Here is a 16,872-nt window from a genome sequence, read left to right on the forward strand (position 1 = left end):
ATAGCTTTATCTGGTATATTCCAGACAGGAAAGAATTTCAATTCTGACCAGAAATCAAGAATCCAACTGCCCATGTTACAAGTCTGATGACTAGAAGAATTTTTCAACAGATTGGCCTTTGGCCCCGTTCATTTCCAACTTGTTTTTCGTCCATTCCCCATGTATTTCTGGTGGCCAGCACTGTGAGGCACATTCATACTCCAATATGACCTCTTGCCCTGCACTTCCTTGTTATGAGGCTGGATGGGTCAGTGCAGACAGAGCAGAGTTTTTCTCTTTTTTTTTGAGACGGAGTCTCACTCTCTCACCCAGGCTGGAGTGCAGTGGCATGATCTTGGCTCACTGAAACCTCTGCCTTCCAGGTTCAAGGAATTCTCTTGCCTCAGCCTCTCGAGTAGCTGAGACTACAGGCACCCGCCACCATGCCTGGCTAATTTTTGTATTTTTAGTAGAGATGGGGTTTCACCATGTTGGCCAGGCTGGTCTTGAATTCCTGACCTCAGGTGATCTGCCTGCCTTGGCCTCCCAAAGCACTGAGATTATAGGCGTGAGCCACTGCGTCCAGCCGAGGAAGAATTTTTCTAAAAACCGTATCTATACCCCACCAACTAGCAAACTTAACAAAGTGACTATAAATATATCCTTTTCAACACAAATTAAACATGTCATTGACTCCATTTCTTCATAAATGTTTTTTTAAATGCGCATGTTCACCTCAGGGCTAGGTATGAGGAAGATTTAATAGAGTCTCCTCTATTGAAATGGAAGGAGGCTGATGTGGTCTTAATATTTTGTTTTATTTTATTGTATTTTATATTTGAGGGATGGGGTAACGCTGTGTTGCCCAGGCTGTTCTCAAACTCCTGGGCTCAAGCATTCCTCCCACCTCAGGCTCCTGAGTAGCTGGGACCACAGGTGCACACCACTGTACCTGGCTAGGTGTGGTCCTAATAATTGCAACTAATATAATCTTCTAAAAATTTTGCAAAGCATATGAACATGATTCCCATCTAGGGCCTTAGAGGGACTCATGTAAGGTAATGGCCTTGAAGCTCAAGCTTCATTAGCTTCAAGATAACTCATCTCTGCTTCCGCTGTCTCCGCACTCCCATACTGTCTAGACTTCTTTCAAAATAGCTGCTGTATATGTCAAGATGATGTTGATCTGCAGGGACAGAAACCCAACTGAACCAAAACAGTTGGAGGATATACTGACCCCTAAACTGCTGGTCTCGGGAACAACTGGAACCAGTGATAAAAATGCCACCAGAACTATTTCCTTCTTGCTACACCTCAGTTTCCATCTCCACGGGAACAACTGGAACCAATGATAAAAATGCCACCAGAACTATTTCCTTCTTGCTACACCTCAGTTTCCATCTCCACAAGTGCAGACGAAAACTTCAACCTTACAGGAGGCTAGACTTCTGTCAGTCCCTGACTCAAACTGCACTGCTCTGTCACTCCAGGGAAATCCCTCCAAGGGTCAGACTGGCTGGTGTGGGTCATGTGAGCACTCTCATGGGGTGCTCTGAGGGACATCACCCACTAGGGCTTCAAGGTTGGAGTGGGGAAGAAGGAAGATGTGCTGTGGTCAAAAGAACAATCCCTTCCCTGTCCCTGCCCAAGATGTCCATGTCCTAATCCCTGGGATTTTGCAAATGTGATTAAGAATCTTGAGGCCGGGCACGGTGGCTCACTCTTGTAATCCCAGCACTTTGGGAGGCTGAGGCAGGCAGATCACCTGAGGTTGGGAGCTTGAGACCAACCTGACCAACGTGGAGAAACCCCGTCTCTACTAAAAATACAAAATTAACCAGGCATGGTGGCACATGCCTGTAATCCCAGCTACTTGGGAAGCTGAGGCAGGAGAATCACTTGAACCTGGGAAGCGGAGGTTGCGTGAGCCGAGATCACGCCATTGCACTCGAGCCTGGGTAACAAGAGGGAAACTCCATCTCAAAAAATATCTTGAAATGGGCAGATGATCCTGGATTATCTGGGTGGGCTTAATGTAATCACAAGGATCCTGATAAAAAAGAGGCAGGAGGCCAGGTGTGGTGATGTGCGCCTATAGTCCCAGAGCTTTGGGAGGCCAAGGCAAGAGAATCACTGGAGCCCAGCAGTTCCAGGCTGCAGTAGGTTATAATCACACCACTGTACTCCAGCCTGGATGACAGAGTGAGACCCTGTCTCTGTTCAAAAAACAAAAAGACCCAAGAAAGTCAGAGACAGAGGAGACGTAAAGATGAAAGTGAAGGTTAGATCATGTGGGGCCATGAGCCGAGGAACACGGGCAGCCTCCATAAACTGGAAAAGGCAAAACACTAAATCCCTCCTGCAGCCTCCAGGATTGTAGCTCTGCCAACACTTGATTTTAGAACTTCCAAAACTGGAAGAAAATGAATTTGTGTTGTTAAAACCAATATATTTGTGGTAATTTGTTATAATAGCAATAAGAAACAGATACAGGTGCTGAGAAGATAGCAAAATGCATGCCCACTGTACCTTCTCTCTCCTCCTTCCTGGTCCTATCTATCTGTTATGGGCTGAATTGTGTCCTTCCAAAATTCATGTTGAAGTCCTAACCTCCAGTACTTCAGAATACAATACTATTTGGAGATAGAGTCTTTAAAGAGGTGATTAAGGTAAAATGAGGTCATAGAGGTGAGCCCTAATTCAATATGACTGGTATCCTTGTAAGAACAGGAGATTAGGATGCAGACAGATACAGGGGAAGATCATGTGAAGCCATAGCAAGAAGGTGGCCCCCAACAAGCCAAGGAGAGAGGCCTCCAAAGAAAATCATCCTGCCAACACTTTGATCTCAAATTTCTAACCTGCAGAATTGTGAGAAAATTAATTTCTGTTGCTTAAGTCAGCTAGTCTGTGGTGTTCCTTATGGCAACCCTAGCAAACTAATACATGATCCTTCAAGGCAGAGGTGAAAATCTACCTCCTTTCTCAAATTGCCTTTGATCAGCCAGCTCCCAGAGCAGCCATTGTCTCAGACACCTAGTGGCCAAGAGTTTAACCCAAGGATCACAAACTCAAATGCCTATAGGGGCCAGGAAGAACTAACACAAGTGAAGTGATTGACTACAAGAAACTGTAATTGCCAGTTGATATGGTTTGGATCTGTGTCCCTCCCCAAACCTCATGTTCAACTGTAATCCCGAGTTGGAGGTGGGCCTGGTGGGAGGCGATCGGATCATAAGGGTGGATCCTTCATGAAGGGTTAAGCACCATCCCTTTGGCACTGTTCTCGTGATAGAGTTCTCAAGAGAATTGCTTATTCTTAACTGGTTATTTACTGGTTGTGTAACCAGTTACACGAGGACTGGTTAGCACCTACCCACCTCTCTCTCTTGCTGCTTCTCCCAACATGAGATGCCTCACTCTGCCCCCTTCTTCTTCTGCCATGATTGTAAGTTCCCTGAGGCCTCCCAGGAGCTGACGCCGTCATGCTTCCTGTACAGACTGCAGAACCATGATCCAGTTAAACTTCTTTTTAAAATAAAAATAAATTACCCAGTCTCATGTTTTCTTCACAGCAGTGTGAAAATGGACTAATCTACCAATTGAACATAATCGGTATACACTATCACAAAAATGACATTCACTCCCTATCTCCCTGTCTACTGTTAGTTTTGCCACATTTTATCAAGGATGAATACAAGGAAAATTCTCTCTTCCTGACCGTTCAATGGGGAAAAGTGGCAGTGCTGGGGTGAGAGGCACCTACTTTTATTTTTTGTGTTCAGGAACCTACAGGAGAGGTGCAAGCTGAGCTGGAAATTGCAGGCCCTGCCCTGTGCCAAGGGGCAGTTGCTACTTAGCTCTAGCCAAGTGTTACCAGGGACGAGGACAGGCCAGGCCAGGCCAGCCAGAGTTTTCCAATTTTTCAAAAAAACTGAAAATACACATTTTTAAAGTGAAATTTGATTTTTAGATATTGGTAACTAATTTTTTAAAAATTTAACTGTATTGACCACCTCACATCCATTACAATGGCAACTATTAAAAAGCAAAACAAAACAAAAACAAAATCGAAAATAAGTGTTGGTGAGGATGTAGAGAAATTGGAGCGCTGTTGGTGGGAATGGAAAATGGTGCAGCTGCTGTGGAAAACAGTATGGCAGTTCCTCAAACATTTAAAAATAGAATTAGCATATGATCCAGCAATTCCACTTCTGGGTATATACTGAAAAGAACTGAAAGCAGAGTCTTGAAGATATATTTGTACACCCATATTCATAGCAGCATTATTCACGAGAGCTAAAATGCGGATGCAACCCGAGTGTCCATTGACAGACGAACAGATAAGCAAAATGTGACACACACACATATATATATCACATGATGGAATATTATTTAGCCTTAAGAGAAGGGACATGCTGATATATGCAACACAGAGGAATCCTCAGGACATTCTGCTAAATGAAATAAGTCAGTCATAGAAGGATAAATTACTGTTCGATTCCATTTGTATGAGCTACAATACCTGTAATACTTAGGGTAGTCAAAACCACAGAGACAGTGAAATGGTGGTTGCCAGGAGGTGGGTGGGGGGCAAGGATGGGGAATTAGTGATGAATGGGTACAGAGTTTCAGATTTGCAAGATGAAAAATGTTCTAGGCTGGGTGCAGCGGCTCACACCTGTAATCCCAGTACTTTGGAAGGCCGAGGCGGGTGGATCAGGAGTTTGAGACCAGCCTGGCCAATATGGTGAAACTTCATGTCTACTAAAAATACAAAAAATTATCTAGGCATGGTGGCAGGTGCCTGTAGTCCCAGCTACTTGGGAAGCTGAGACAGGAGAATCGCTTGAACCTGGGAGGCAGAGGTGCAGTGAGCTGAGATCGCGCCACTGCACTCCAGCCTGGGTGACAGAGCGAGACTTAGTTTCAAAAAAAAAAAAAAAAAAATTATGAAAAAGCTCTGGAGGTAGACGGTGGTGATGGCTGCACACCAATATGAATGTACTTAGTGCCACTGAATTTTACACTTAAAAATGGTTGACATAGTAAATTTAACATTATATGTATTTTACCAGACTTTTAAAAATTGGAAAACGACAACTGAGCTGGCTAAGATTGTTATTTTGAAACAAGACACATTTTTTTAAGGCCTAGCTTCAGCTCACAGTCCACCAGTTTGCAGCCTCTGTTTTAACACTTACTTGTTTTTCTAGGCATTTCATGTGTTCATGTCTTACCCAACTAGAAGGTAAAATTCCAGGAAAGTAGGAACTGTGTCTTAACCTTCTTTGGTATCTTTCAAAGTGGGTATTGGAGCTTTGCAGCGGGCGAGTCACGGTTGCCCTGCTGAATACTGGATGATACGCAGACACTCGTAACTAATTATTAGACACTGCCATGCTGTACGCAGAGCTGTGGCCAGATGGGATTAATTGTAAAATTTCAAGAATGAGAAGAGAGCTTTTGAAGTACAAAAAGAAATTCATTCTGACTAGCAGGTGGGGATGGTGTGTCAGGAGAGACGAGGCTGAAGAGGGCAGGGAGATGGGAAAGGGGCCTTATAAGCCACAAGAAGGGGAAATGGGAAATCGCCAAAAGCTTTAAGCAGAGAGTGACGAGACTGGATGGGACTTTGAGATAAATCATAAAAACTAGAGCCTGGAACGCCCCTGCTGAGAGACTCAGGAAAATGCTAAATACCGCTTGGCAACAGCTCTCCAGGGCCACGTGTAAACACAAACATGCTTGTGTTCAGCGAATGAGGAGGTTGGGGACATGGGGAAGAACTAGGGGAAATTGGGGGGCTTCAACAAGAGGAGTGAGGACTTGAATGCACGCCCCCTTCAGAGCAGGCACTGTATGTGCATGTGTGTATGTTGTGTGTGTGCAGTTAGAGTGGGGGTGATTCTCAGGTGGGTCTAGGCAAACTGATACCCTAAGTTGCAGACCATGGCCATCAGACCCTCCGCGCTCCCATGGAACACCTGTAGGAAATCCTGAGAACTCCAACTTTAAAGGGATCCAAGACACTGTAGCCAGCACAGTAACCCGTGGCAACCCCTAGAGGCTGCTATAACCTCAGCAATGGGGAGCGTTATACCCAAGGAACCTACTGGTTCCCCAGACACAAAACTGGCTGAACCTTGGTGATCACAGCACATGACCAGGAACCATCAATACACTCATGGAACTGTCCTGCTGACTATGTCTAGAGGGGAAAATGCCCAGTCCTCTAACACCCTTCTCTTAGGGGGAATAAAGCCACATTAGAAGAAGTGATATGACCAAAAGACAAGCTTTCTCCAAAGGCCAATGACCTTGGAATGTTTATTAAGTGTTTTCTCTGTTTGTTCAAGTGCTATCCTTCAACACCGGGACTGGAAACAATTTGTTCAGAAATAACTAACCAGCCACAATTAGTAAAGCTTCATAAAGCCTGGAGAATACTGTCATCAGAAGAGCCACATTTGGGGCAGTCTGGGGAAATGTGAAGTGTGAGGATGGGGACCATTATCTCTAGAGGTCTAGTGATTAAGAACTGGGTGACTCTGGACGGCTGGTCCCAGGGACTTTGCACTTGTGGTGGAGGCTGAATTCTTCATTCCCAATCTGGATGCTACGCAATTATCATCAAGTACTCCAATCCATCTGCATGTCTGAATATGGATGGGGATGCTCTGCACTGTCCCCATCAGCCTCTGGGTCCTCCACTCTCTCCCTGTTCTGGATCTCTGGATCTCATCTTTCTACTTCCTCTGCAGGTGGCATCATGGGGACTGTCTGGTGACTCCCCTAAGCAACCAGCATCAGACACTAGAAACTTCCAGTCAAGTCTCCTGGTCCCTGCTTCCAACCAGACGACCATACCAGGATCTGAAGTCCATCCACCCCAGGATGGACTTCAGACCTCAGCAGCAGAGATGGCCATGCTTCCTGTGTGATATTGGGCCAACCACATTTCCCACAGGCACCCAGGTGGGGCTGAGATGAGGGCAGGCCACCTGAAGGTGCACAAAATAGGCAGGATGGGATGGAGGCCAAGAACGCCCCAGTGAAATGGGTGCCCCCAATTTGCATTTGGGAAGAAGGGCTTCCACATTTCACAAGCCCTACATTTCACATATTTTGCCCCTACTCTACTCTCAACCCCCGACTCTCTGAGTTCCACCCCACATGACTCCCCCTCACCATCTTAACTTGCTGTGTCCTCACCCTACTCCACAGATCCCTGCCTCCCATGCCTTTGCTCCAGGTGAGGCCATACACTTGGCAGAGGCCTATTTGCTGCGGTCATTTTGACCCAGGGAATGTTTGACATGACCATTTGAAAACACTCTCCACAAAGTTACTCAACACCCTGTTTTATATTAAAAATTAAAAGCAGGCCTAAGTGAAAAAGACAAACAAGGGACAAGGGATGTGGGCATGATGACTACTGAATATACTACTTAATAACAATAATTAAAAACTAAATATTTAATAGTTTGGCTTTCCCCCCAGCTACCTAAAACAAACAAACAAACAAACAAACAAAACTGCCTCTCAGACTAAAATAGCTGCTTCAAGAGTGCCACATCAACATGTTGTAAGTTTGTTCACATTGTTACCTTCATCTTCCTACTCACTGTGTCAATTAGGAATGGCTTATGATGCAACTAATAGCCATTATCAAAGGCATAAGGAAAGACATTTATGACTTCACATCACAAGCAGTCTCCAGACAGATGATTCCCGGCGTTGACTCAACTGCTCAAAGGGGTCATAGAGACCCAGCTCCTGTCCGGTTTTCTTCTGCCATCCTTAACTCCTTGGCTTTTAGTTCTCACTCTCATCACTTCATGGTTGCAAGATGGCTGCCACAGTTCCACGCATCACATCTTCATACAAGGCAGGAAAAAAGGGAAAGGGGCAGTAGTTAAAAACCTGTTAAAGTGCCGGGTTTCCTGTTTAAGATGGCGTCTCCTGTGGCAGCGCAAGCCGGAAAGCTTTTGCGAGCCCTAGCATTGCGGTCCGGCTTCCTGGTGGCTGGGTCCCAGGCAGTTCAATTAACCTCCAGAAGATGGCTGCGCTTGCGGGAATACCAGAGCAAGAAACTTTAATAACGGAGTGAGAGTTCAAAGATTCTTTGTAGCAGACACTGTGAATGAAGCTCTGGAGGCTGCTAAGAGACTAAATGCAAAAGAAATTGCTTTAAAAGCCCAGATCTTAGCTGGAGGAAGAGGAAAACGTGTCTTTAATAGTGGTTTGAAAGGAGGTGTTCATTTAACAAAAGACCCTAAGGTTGTGGGAAAGCTGGCTAAACAAATGATTGGGTACAATCTAGCGACAAAACAAACTCCAAAAGAAGGTGTGAGTTAACAAGGTGATGGTTGCTGAAGCCTTTGACATTTCCAGAGAAACCTACCTGGCAATTCTGATGGACAGGTCCTGCAATGGCCCCGTGCTGGTGGGCAGCCCCCAGGGGGGCGTCGACGTTGAAGAGGTGGCTGCTTCAAACCCAGAGCTCATTTTTAAGGAGCAAATTGACATTTTTGAAGGAATAAAGGCCAGCCAAGCTCAGCGGATGGCAGAAAATCTAGGCATCGTTGGGCCTTTGAAAAGGCAGGCTGCAGATCAACTTACGAAACTGTATAATCTCTTCCTGAAAATTGGTGCTACTCAGGTGGAAGTGAATCCCTTTGGTGAAACTCCAGAAGGATAAGTTGTCTGTTTTGATGCCAAGATAAACTTTGATGAATTTGCAGAATTCCGACAAAAAGACATATTTGCTATGGATGACAAATCAGAGAATGAGCCCATTGAAAATGAAGCTGCCAAATATGATCTAAAATACATAGGACTAGATGGGAACATTGCCTGCTTTGTGAAGGGTGCTGGGCTCGCCATGGCTACTTGTGATATCATTTTCCTTAATGGTGGGAAGCCAGCCAACTTCTTGGATCTTGGAGGTGGTGTAAAGGAAGCTCAAGTATATCAAGCATTCACATTGCTCACAGCTAATCCTAAGGTTGAAGCCATCCTTGTCAATATTTTTGGCAGTATCATCAACTGTGCCATCATTGCCAATGGGATCACCAAAGCCTGCTGGGAGCTAGAACTCAAGGTGCCCCTGGTGGTCCGGCTTGAAGGAACCAACATCCAAGAGGCCCAGAAGATACTCAACAACAGCGGACTCCCCATTACTTCAGCCATTGACCTGGAGGATGCAGCCAAGAAGGCTGTGGCCAAGAAGTGATGTCTTTGTCCTGATCCGATGGGGAAAGAAAGCCATTTTTCCATAAAAAGGGACGGTTCATCATTGTGAAAGAAATGGTTATCTCATTGGGGAGGAAAAGGGGGGAGAAGGCAAGAATCACTGAAAAATCTTAAATCTGTGTTTTCTGGAATAATATATGTAGACAGCCTAAATCTGATTTTAGTCTTTATAAAAATAATATCTTGTATTCTCATACTTTTCTGTCATTGTAAGCCTGCCCAGTAGGCAGTGTTTTGCAGACTCTGGGAAGTGGTCTATGTGGCCAAATATTGTGTGTATAGACAGAATTTGAAATCAGGTCCTGCTTCCTTTACAAGTATTTTGGTGGGCATCTAATCCTACATAATGAAACAGAAAAACAGACCATTTAAAAACTCAGACAAGATTATATTTAATGTATTAATTGCTAAAAAGGCACAAGATTACACTGAACATATTAGCTACTAAAAAGGCACTGCCAAGACATTCAAGCAAATAGCTATTACACACTGCAGCAGATTTTACAGGTTTCTAATTCCAACATATGTTTGAAAAATCCATGAGTGTTCCAAAATATATTTAATGGAAGGTCTACATTAATATACCATTCATGTGTTTTTACCATTTGCCTTAACATTGAATATACTATTTACCTCACGCTAAAAAGAAAACCAGAAACCTTATTTGTGATTTTGGAGTGGAAGCTTCCATTTTTGTGTCAAAAATGAATCCCGATTCTTATGGAAATCTCTGTTATTAAGTCATTTAAAGATGACACAACACTGAAGATCAAATTGTGTTGGGTATCAGTATCTTCTCTCTTCATTTATCTCTTACTCCTCATCCTCCCAGAATCTACCAGTTTATGGTAGAAAGATGGGAACCTTATTTGAATGTTTGTTTTGTTTTGTTTTGATTTGTTTTTTTCCATAATGTTCGATTTTGTTGTGGGAAAGGATTTGGATAAAGTTTTTGTTAAAATTTTGGTAGATTTTTATCTATACAAATTTAAATAAAATTATGTTTTGTAAGCTGGGAAAAAAAAAAAAAAAGGCTTTTAGAACTGTCCTGGGAAGAACTGAACCAGAACCAGTGCAGCTGTGGCTGAGATGGAAAGATGATGATTTTGAGATGTATTTTGATTTTGAGATGTATTTAGAAAGTAGAATTGACATGGGTTGATGGTGGTGATGATGAGGAAGATGGTTCTGAGATTTCTAGCTTGGGTGGTAGTGGTGCCTTTAATGGAAATAAAGAGTACAGAAAGAGCAGACTTGGTGTAAGGGAAAAAAACAATGACCTTGGTGTTTTAGTTTGAGGTTCTCTAGGGATATCCTGAACCAATATTATAGATCCACTGCTTAAAATATAGATTTAAAATTTAAATCTAGATCCACTGCTTATAAAAGAGGTTGGTGAAATTTAAAATATAGATCCACTGCTTATAAAAGAGGTAGGTGCTAGCTATGCAACTGTAGTAGTATTTGCCACAAAGGTGGCATCTGGGTCCATGGAGGGTGTGTAGGAAGGAGTGGGTGGATAATGGAGCTACAGAACCCTGAAGAGTGGTGGAGAGGTGCACAGACACCTGGAGAGAAAACATCCTACGGAAGGATTAAGCTTCAAAGAATAGGGAGAGGTCTCCAGTGTTGACTGATCTAGAAACCAAGTAAGGCCAGGCTGTGAAATGCATGCACTGGTTTTGGCAATTAGGTGGTTGATGACCTCACTGGCAGCAATTCTTGGGAGGGAGGCAGTGATTCTAGTTTATAGTGGTTTGAGGAAACTTAGGCAGTAAGGAAGTAGAGACATTCAGGAAACGTGTTGGAGGGATGGTCATGTGACCAAGTTCCAGCTCAAGAGTCATAAAGTTGGTCTTTCGGAGGCACTTCTAGAAGATATTTTCCTCTCTGTAAAAGGGAAGGAGAGCCTGTCTGGCATGTTTTTCTGTGTGAGGATGTGATGTCTGGATCCAGGGCAGCCATCTTGTGGCCAGGAGGGGAGACATTATTGATAGAGGGAGGCCAGTAGAGCAAGAGCAAGAGGAGGGCTGAGCATGGTCCTTGGCCTTCACTGAGCTAATAAACCAACCCTGCAGCCACCTGCCTCCCAACTTCTTTTTAGATGAGAAAAATGAACCCTCGGCTGGGTGCAGTGACTCACGCCTGTAATCCCAGCACTTTGGGAGACTGAGGTGGGCGGATTACCTGAGGTCAGGAGTTCGAGACCAGCCTGGCCAACATGGTGAAACCCCATCTCTACTGAAAATACAAAAATTAGCCAGGTGTGGTGGTGGGCACCTGTAATCCCAACTACTCGGGAGGCTGAGGCAGGAAAATCACTTGAACCCGGGACGGAAGTTGCAGTGAGCTGAGATCATGCCACTGCACTCCAGCCTGGGTGACAAGAGTAAAACTCTGTCTCAAGAAATAAAAATAAAAATAAAGACCTGTTGCTTCAACCATTTTAGCTCTGCTTATAACTGGAAAGTCAAGCACACAGCTCATTAGGTGTGATGAAAATGAACTCTACTGCTGTTCCCCATTGGCCCTGGAAACTCTTCAGGGGGTGATATTCCCCTACTGGATGAAAACTCTGGCAGGTCCTTGACTTTTGTCCTCACCCTCAGGCAATAGATAATCCAAAGTCACTTTCCCTAGCAAACAGATTTGTAGTTGTGGAATCAGAATAGTCCAAGATGAATAAAAGCCTGAATGATTTTGCATCATGTCTCCCTTCCATCACCAGGCCTGTGTCAGGTCCACAGCCTGAGGTATAAAGAGGCCATGGCTGGCGTTTCTTTTTCTGTCTCACGCTTCTTCTCCTTCCACCCAACACTTACCCTCTACCAGGCTGCTAGGGCGTGCTTGAACCCTTAGGGCCAGTGTGTTGGCAAGATGACCGGTAGAGTCTTTCCTAAGTGGGTACTGCTAAAAGCCAGCTGGGGTCTCTGTTGTGACCCAGATGATTTTTTCTCATGGATGCTTCTGCAGGCTCTTAGGAGATTGCGACTCCTGGATTCCCTCGAGGTCTCTTGAGGGGATGCATCTGTCCTGGGGTCTCCTCCCTCAGCCTCACAGGGGTGCTATGCCCACTTCCCATTTTCTTCTTAGGGGATCCCCTGCCCTCATTGGACTAGCAGCTTTTCTCTCCTGAGTGCTACATGCCAGACCCGGGGAAGCACTCAGCATCACAGTGGCTGCCTCCAGCACAGGCCTCCTGTCTGGAAGCCACAGGTCTCGTTAGCTCTCTCCCTTGTCAGTCAAGAAGTAGGTCTCAATGCTCTGTCTGAGATTTGCCTTAAGTTGAGGGCAGTAAAACTCCATCCCGGGCCCCTCAGAGGAAATCTGAAGAAAAAACCAGTTGAAGAATCTTCTCTTTCTCTCCCCTCTTTGAATCCCGAAGAAGGTGAGTAGTTCAGGAACACTGGGAGAGGCCCTCAAACCTGCGCTTTGGAAATTCTACCCAGTGATTTGGCTTTGAAATGTTATGTTCTATATTTTGGCATCTTGGGCAAAACTGGTTTAATCACCCACCTCTGGAATGCTTTTGTTTTTTTGTTTTTTTTTTTGAAACAGAGTCTCATTCTGTACCCCAGGTTGGAGCACAGTGGCACGATCTCAACACACTGCAACCTCCGCCTCCCGGGTTCCAGTGATTTTCGTGCCTCAACCTCCTGAGTATCTGGAATTACAGGCGTGAGCCACCATGCCTGGCTAAGTTTTTTTTTTTTTTTTTAATTTTGGTAGAGATGGTGTTTCACCATGTTGGCCAGCCTGGTTTTGAACTCCTGACCTCGGAAGATTCACCAGCCTCAGCCGCCGAAAGTGCTGGGATTACAGGCGTGAGCCACCGTGCCCGGCCTTGGAGTGTTTATTATTGAGAAAAATAAACCTCTATTGTTTTAGCCAGTTTTAGCTCAATATTCTATTACTAGCCACCAAAAGCAGCTGAACTGCTTCACTACACTGGGTTGGCTTCATGACTCCCCTGGCACAATAAAGACAAAGCCCATCATTTATGATAGTAAGAAAACTGCAGATATCCAACAACAGGAGATGAAACCAATGAAACACATATATGATGGAAAGTTATGCAGGCACTTCAAGTGATAACTTTGGAAGAAGCCAAATACAAGAACATAGGAAAAAGTTCATATTTTGCTACATTATATACACGCAGAGCAAAAAGACTAAGAGGAAATATGTAAGAAAGGTAAAAGTTCAATTTGGTTGAGAAATGGAGTAAACATACATATGCATGGAAAATAGCTGGAAGAATATACAATACACAGATATCAGCAGTTGCATCTGGGGAGGGGTCTTGGGGATCTGAGTGGGAAGAAGGTTACTTCTGAATTTTTCAACCATGGGCACATATTCTCTTTTTTGAGACGGAGTCTCACTCTGTCACCCAGGCTGGAGTACAACGGCGTAGTCTTGGCTCACTGCAACCTCCGCCTCCTGGGTTCAAGCAATTCTCATGCCTCAGACTCCCGAGCAACTGGAATTACAGGTGCGGGCCACCATGCCTGGCTAATTTTTATATTTTTAGTAGAGACAAGGTTTCACCACGTTGGCCAGGCTGTTCTTGAACTCCTGACCTTGTGATTTGCCCGCCTCGGCCTCACAAAGTACTGTGATTCCAGGCGTGAGCCACTGCGCCCGGCATGTGCATATATTCTTTTCTCAACTGAGGAAACTAGTAGTTTGGCAGGTAGGGATTGGGGGCGGGGGGAGTTGTTTGTGCTTAAGTTCAATGTTTTTGGAGGGAAATGGATAATACTGGTTTTCTCTGGGTGGAAGAATTAATGTGGATTTTTATCTTTTTCTGTCTCTTCTATATTTCCCCAAATGTCTACAAGTCATTTTGTATTACTAAAATAATCAGGAAAAAACCCACAATAAAATGCTCTTCCTTTCCTTGTTCCCTTTCCTTCCTGAATAATTCAGTTTTAAAGCCATTAGCGGTTAGTTGAACAGAGCAAGGCAGGGACCCATGGTGGCAGGGGCTGGCAGCCTAGAGCAGGGTGGCCGAGCTCAGGCATGGGGAGGAGGACACAGGGGAAGGAGTACCCAGCAGAGTCATCAGTCCAGAAGGGTGGAAGAGGGCTTCCTTGAATGGGCATCCTGGAGCATGTGTCAAAGCCAGAGAGGGTGGTGGGGACATACATGCACTGGGGCCACCACCAAGGTTGTCTTAGATCCACGTAGGGCGAGACAGTCAGCACTGTTAGTACCCAACCACCACCCACATGGAGGAGATGTGGGCAGCAGAGATGGGAAATTTGTTATACAGAGGGAGTGGAGAAAAAGAGTAAATATGTAAGAGACAATGGAAGTCCATGCTTTCACTGTAGGAGAAAGAAGTTACAAATATGGAAAGGAGAACTTGAATAAACCCAGAGGTGTTGATTGGCATTGGAGGTACTAGTGCGCACTCATGATTTTCAACACAGAGATAGATGCAGAAATCAGCAGAGATTTAAATTTGTATATAAATGAATGTAGGCATAAACAAATACAGACACTGTCTTAGCTCAGGTGGCTATCACAAAATACACTAGGTGGGGTGGCTTACACAACAGACATGTATTGCCCATAGTTCTGGAGACTGGGAAGTCCAAGATCAAGGTGCTGGCTAATTCTGTTCCTGGTGAGGGCCCTCTTCCTGGCTTGCTCCTTACCTTCACACTGTGTCCTTACATGGGGCAGAAAGAGAGAAAGAGAAAGACAGACTGCTGCTCTTTTTTTTTTTTTTTTTTGAGACGAAGTCTTGCTCTGTTGCCCAGGCTGTAGGGCAGTGCCACGATCTCGGCTCACTGCAATTTCTGCCTCCTGGATTCAAGCAATTCTCCTGTGTCAGCCTCCCGAGTAGCTGGGATTACAGGCATGTGCCACCATGCCCAACGAATTTTTTGTATTTTTAGTAGAGACAGGGTTTCACCATGTTGGCCAGACTGGTCTCAAACTCCTGATCTCAAGTGATCCACCTGCCTCGGCCTCCCAGAGTGTTGGGATTATAGGTGTGAGCCACCTCACCCAGTCATGCTCTCTCTTCTTATAAGGCCACTAATCCCATCATGAAGACCCCACCCTAATAACCTGATCTAACCTTAATTACCTCCCACAAGCCCCATTTCCAAATACTATCACAACAGGGATTAGGGCTTCAACATATGAATTTTGGGGGACTCAAACATTCAGTCCATAACAGATGTATACACATGTACCTATATCATTACATATTATACACACATACATATATCCATATACAAACATGTATTCCCTACCTCTGTCTACTGTGAGGACCTGGGAGTGGTGATGCCCTGATAGCAGAACAAACCTAGGATCCAGATCTTGGCTTTACAATGCAGTTTTCCACCAAATGCAACCCAGGCTCCTTGCAAGAATGGTCAGTTCTAGGTCTAGGGCAAGGAAAGTAGGACATGAGCCTGGAGCACCTTGTACCAAAAAGCAAGGAGGTGCTTGCTCAAAGAATAATGAGGAGATGGCAAAAGGACACAAAAGATTGCTTAAATGAGTTCCCACAGCTGTACAGGGTTCAACTTGTTATTAAAATGAATAATAATCATGGATTACAACACTTTGAATAAAATAGGAAACCATGATTCCATACTGATATTAGCAAATAGATGAATAAATTGAAAGTTTGGTGAGAAATGGGAGGTACAACGTACCTCTCCACTAAATACTCATTAATTACTCATGGGGACAAAATACCTTTATGGTGAAGGGACCTAGAAGACACCTTAATTATCAAAGCAAAATCATAAGTAATGGGACAAATGGAAATTGAGCCCTATGTGATAGGATGCAATGAGAACAGTGTCATTTCTGTGATATTCTGGCCAAAGATAGATAATTTGAGTTTAATCACAAAGAAACACCAGATTGAGGGACATTATACAAAATAACTGGCCTATAAGCTTCAAAAGTGCCATGATCATGAAAGTCAAGGAAAGATGCAGGAACTGTTTCACTCAGGAGATAAAAGAGATAACTAAATGTAACATGTAATTCTGAACTAGGTCATTTTGCTGCAAAGGCAATTATTGGGACAATTGGTGAAACTTGAATGGGGTCTAAGGACTGGATGTCAGTAAGACATCTATTTACCTTACTGATTCTGATGGCTGTATTATGGTTTTGAAGGAGAGCGTCTTTATCTGTAGGAACTATGCATTAAGTATCTGCACGTGACTGGATATCAGGTTGGCAACTCATGGTTACTCTCAGATGGTTCAGGAAAAATATAATTCTTTGTATGGAACATGCAACTTTTCACTAAGTTTATGATCATTTCAAAATTTTAAAAAATTTAAACAAATAAATTTATATATATGAACTAAACATCCCTAAGTATATAGTATATGTTATTACATATTATATATTTATTTATGCATTAATAATGTATAAAGTACTAGAACCTGGGAGCAGATCTCAACTTCCTTGTGCCCAATGGGAATCTTCAAGCCCCTGAAGTTCCAAAGAGGTTCCAAAGACAGACAGCCAGGCCTCAGGAGGGCTGCATAACTATAACTGAAGGCTGGGTCCCTCTCTATATTTTCCGGCCATCCTATTCTGAGAAGATGGCTTTCAAACATCCTAGAAAATTCAAAATCAGAAATTCTA

At 44.1% G+C, this 16,872-nt stretch overlaps 1 pseudogene; it reads left to right on the forward strand.

Moving 5' to 3' along the window:
• Positions 1-7,212: 7,212 nt before the first annotated feature.
• LOC144332978 (succinate--CoA ligase [GDP-forming] subunit beta, mitochondrial pseudogene) lies at positions 7,213-16,651 on the forward strand (annotated as a pseudogene).
• The last annotated feature ends 221 nt before the right edge of the window (positions 16,652-16,872 follow it).

This window comes from Macaca mulatta, chromosome 11 (assembly GCF_049350105.2).
Source record: "Macaca mulatta isolate MMU2019108-1 chromosome 11, T2T-MMU8v2.0, whole genome shotgun sequence".
Lineage (NCBI taxonomy): Eukaryota > Metazoa > Chordata > Mammalia > Primates > Cercopithecidae > Macaca > Macaca mulatta.